Below are 4,978 nucleotides of genomic sequence, written 5' to 3'. Positions count from 1 at the left end.
TAGCCTATCTGATAAATATTATCCTATTTTTAAATTGTGGATTTTCTTCACGTATTGTGTGTGTATCATCAGTTGTGTGTTAGATCATCCAGATGATCTAAAGGTAATAAAAAAAAAATTTCAATTGTCTGTAAACATTACAATTTAGGAATCTTGCAGGAATCATTCATCACAAGAATATTTTTGCTCGTAAACAAAAAGTTTAAAAGGTTAAAAGCTTAAAAAGGTAAATAGAGGAAATGTCGACATATTCGACCGAGATTAGATAGAAATTTGAGCTACAATTAATAAATTATTTGCGCATCTAAAAGATCGAGTGATATAATATAAATTAATGTTTCTCTCTTGATATGTTTTTGATGATTTCAAACGATACTAAGCAGCACCAAGCACTTTGAAAAAAGTTATTTGTATAATTTGTTTTATCCTTGGCTCGGCACAGGTCTTTTCACCAGCATAGGTAACATAATGGCATTAATATGTAACCGTACATACTTTATTATTACAATCTGTTTTTAATTTGTTTTCATCACAGGAAATCAAATAAAATACAGAATTAGTTACAGAATTATACTTGAATATTATTTTTAACGATAAACTCTTACATAACTTCTTTTTAGTACTGTAAAAAGTATTAGGCGTACAACTTTGCTTCCGCCAACTTTCCTATAGATGGCTTTAGCGGTAAGTAGTGGTCGAAATAAATAGATCGTAGACGTCATGCAATAAACTTGGGCATCTGTCAACATAACCCCATAGAAACATTAGTCGATTTGTGTCTGCATCATAAAGTTATTCTCGATTGAAAATGTCAGTTTACGAGCCAAATTCTCGTCATTTGCGGGAGGTTTTAATTTTCTGCTTCAATATGAAGAAATCTGCGGCTGAGGCTCATCGAATGCTCTCAAATACTTATAGTGAAGCCGCTATTAGTGCAAGAACGTGTCGTGAGTGGTTTCAACGCTTCAAGAACGGTGATTTTCACGTCGAAGACCGGCACAGCGGTGGAAGAGAGAAGGTTTTCGAAGATGCAGAATTGGAGGCATTACTTAATGAAGACTCGAGTCAAAGTCAAAAAGAATTGGCACGATCATTGGGAGTGACTCAACAAGCAATTTCAAAACGTATAACCAGTTTTTTACAATAAAACCTCGAATTTCGGGAAAAAAAACGGCGGAAACAAAGTAGTACACCTAATAATAAATTTGAAAGAAATTTGCAAGTAATGTCGTATTGAGAGATGATCTCGCCATGTATTCTTAAGTACATGGAAGTAATAGATATTTCAAATAAAGAAAATTTTCAATTAAATCAAACACTTTCACATAACAGATTTTTTAATAAATTATAGTTTATTTTTGACTGCTAATCCATAAAGTTTTAATTTCAAAATAATAATTAAATTCAAGTTTACACTTGCAACTCTTTTTATCACACAAATTTCATGAGAAGATTTAAAAAATCATGGAAGAATTTTGGGCGATACAAAAAAAGTAAATAATTATGCATATTAGGACCGATCTCACCAATTTCAATGATATATGTTGTCAAGGACACGCCCCTAAGTACAATAACTTTCAAAAGGTTTTAGCCGTTACTCATTATTTATTAAAAAGTTATTAACTAAATAAGTTTAACGAATGGAACGTAATTGTCTGACACAGTGTATATTTAAAAAGAATATATTTATTGGAATATTGTTCAATATAAGTATATATAGTAATCATAATACTCTGCGGTATTTGTATATATTCTTTATAAGTAAATTTACTACAAATACGTATTAAAACGTAGTAAATCTCTCCTTATGCGTCAAATTAAAAGAAAAAAAATATTTTATAATTTTACTTTATAATACACACACATGCTATATGTATATACATGTATTGTGTGTATGTGTACCATATACTTTTTAATATTAATGTCAGAAAATTGCGTTCTATTCGTTGAACTTATTTTGTTAATAACTTTTTAATAATATTACTTGAGAATTGCTCAATAAACATCAAATTAAAAAAGAGAATAATTTTATATAATATTATGTGTATTTAACTGCATTATTTTGATTTTGTTTTAGGCGCTAAGTGGAATGCACGACGAAAGATATTAACATCTGCGTTCCATTTCAATATATTGAATCAATTTGCTAATATGTTGATCAAGGAGGGCAATTGTATGACAAAATCTTTGAAAGATGTCGGAGGAGTAGTCGTAAAAGATTTAGTACTATTTATTAGTGAACATACGCTAAACGCCACATGCAGTAAGTTTTCTGTAAAGTTTTTATTGTTCTGTATTATGTGCAGGAATTTCATTCTAAATGATATCATAGCTTAAAAAAGAAGATAAGTTGTTCCCATAGAAAGTATCAATGCTGCACAAAAGATAGATAATATCCAATTTTTTACACTCAAAGTTACTTATGAAATATTCAGTTGTAATTATCTTCGACTATATATCCGGTGTTATATATGTATTGTACTTACAGAAACTACCATGGGCATCTCTCTCCAAAAACTCTGCAAAAATGAGTTTCAGCAACAGTATCGAAATGCAGTTCACGACATAATCGAATTGATAGTGTATAGGTAATTTATGGATATAATAATTAATTGTGTGATATATTTATAATTCATTAAATTATGATTGTGTGTGATATATATTTTCTATATATATTTTGAAACAAATTAAATATTGATTAATTATGTGAAGGTAAACAATTAGTTTGAGACATCGATTCGTTTAAAGCGACAATTAGGAATCAAAATCTATTGTACGTGATCCGTTAAATGTTTCACTTTAAAAGAAAAATTATCTTTAAAATGTTGAAAATATTGTAAATGTTAGAATATTGAAATATTAAGTAAAATGAATTGTGCAATAAAATCTGAAGAGAAATTATCCTTGATCAAAAAATCTACAATTAAAACAGAAGTATAATGGTTTTAAAAGATTCCAAATATCTTTTTTGTAAGATACATAGTTTTAAATTTATTTTTTCATCTATATTCTCTACATTCAATGACATTACTTAAAGATTATTATAAGATTTTATTGCGAATTTAGAAAAGGCTTTTACAAAATTACATCGTTATTGAAATTATATAATTTTATTTAATTATGATTTAGAGCATTTAGGGCTTGGCTTTGTAACGATTTGTTATTCTCATTATCGCCACAAGAAAGAAAGCAAAAGAAGATCTTGAAAATATTGCATGGATTTACGGAGAAAGTATGTTACGAATTATGTTATTTTAAATCCGCTAAACTTTATCTTTTATATAAAATTAAAATAAATCTCGTATTCTTTGTACCGCAAGATTACATGATTAATCATGAATATTAATAATATATTATGCTATTAATATTTATGATATAGTACAATGTGCTATTATTATTTAATATAAAAAATCATTTTTTTTTAATTTAATATCGTACTCGTGTGTAGGTCATCACGGAAAGAAAACTTTATCACAAACGCACCAATGACCGATATTTGAAAAACCTTGAAAATGACAAAGAGACGGAAATAGATAATGTCAAAATATTTGGAAGTACGTAAGAGATCGAAGCTAATATTTATGTTCAATTACACAATCAAATATCAAATTATGCTTGTGATATTTATACTAAACACATAATTACATGTAATAATGCAACATATGTCTTCCGTAAAATTAAATCATTATTATTTCTAGTAGAAAATCTAAATTTTAATATTACTATTAGCTGAGCACAAAGATGTCCAGGTATCTTCTTCTCAATATATCGCGATATATTATTTAAATTGTAATTATTATTGAAAATAGTACAGATATTAAACTTTTGTTGCAATGTATTTTTTAATTTATTAAAAATTTATTGGTATCTATACATATAAAAAACAGAATATTATGAAATACACGTAAATTATTATCGATGACACAGGAACGTGTGAGGGTTGAAGTCGATACCGTGATGCAAGAGAGCGGAGGGAAACTTACCATGACATCGTTGAAAAATTTGTCATATTTAGAGAGATGTTTAAAGGAAACGCTACGTTTATATCCCGTCGCGTCTTTTATATTACGAAACATTGAGGAGGATGTAAAATTACGTAATTAATCATTTTTTTTGCTGCTTATATCTTTAAACATGCCATATTTTACAGTATATATTAAAATATATACTATCGAATGTAAAATAAGTTTAATTGCTTTAACACTTTAAAAATACAATGTTGTATTCATATTATTTCTCAAAAGAATTCTTAATTTCATAAATTTTTATATTTTGTAATTTTATAATATACTTTTCAGACTCATATGTCGTACCTGCTGGAACAATCTTATATCTTGATATCTTCGAAGCTCACAGAGATCCCAATTTTTGGTCAAATCCAGAAGTAGTTGATCCGGATAGATTTTTACCCGAGAGGATGCAGAATCGTCATCATTATTCCTATGTTCCGTTCAGCGCAGGACTAAGGAATTGCATAGGTGAATTGTTCGCGATTTTCGTTTCTTCTCATGTTGATAGTTTCTAATACAACTTTAAATTGTAGGTCAATGATTCGGTCTGCTAAAATTAAAAGCTATGATTGCTTCTTTGGTGCACAATTTTTACTTGGAGCCTATAGATTATTTAAAGGATATCCAGTTGAGATTCGATGTAATAATTCATCCTTCTCATCCGGTTCACATAAAATTTATCCCAATCAACCGCAAATAATCGTTTAAAACTAACACAAATATCATATGAATGTAAGAAATTAAGATAATTATTTACTATAACGGACCCAGCTCCAATCACGTTGACCTTGATATATGTTGTCAAGGACTTAATCCTGAATAACTTTTTCTTATAACTTAATCGGCAGTCTCTTATAATTTTTGGATATTTAAAGTTTAAGTTAGATTCGAAACGAAAATTTGGTTTAAGTTATACGACGTAATCCACACCAAATTTTTGTTTTAAATAAGAAATAGGTTTGGGTTAG

At 28.3% G+C, this 4,978-nt stretch overlaps 1 pseudogene; it reads left to right on the top strand.

Annotated features, from left to right (window-relative positions):
• Positions 1-363: 363 nt before the first annotated feature.
• Positions 364-4,740, top strand: LOC138942153 (cytochrome P450 4C1-like; annotated as a pseudogene).
• The last annotated feature ends 238 nt before the right edge of the window (positions 4,741-4,978 follow it).

Source organism: Polyergus mexicanus, unplaced genomic scaffold, assembly GCF_030449975.1.
Source record: "Polyergus mexicanus isolate NDT 795.1 unplaced genomic scaffold, iyPolMexi1.0 SCAF_21, whole genome shotgun sequence".
In the NCBI taxonomy this organism is placed as follows: domain Eukaryota; kingdom Metazoa; phylum Arthropoda; class Insecta; order Hymenoptera; family Formicidae; genus Polyergus; species Polyergus mexicanus.
This window is presented reverse-complemented; position numbering and strand designations above follow the sequence as displayed.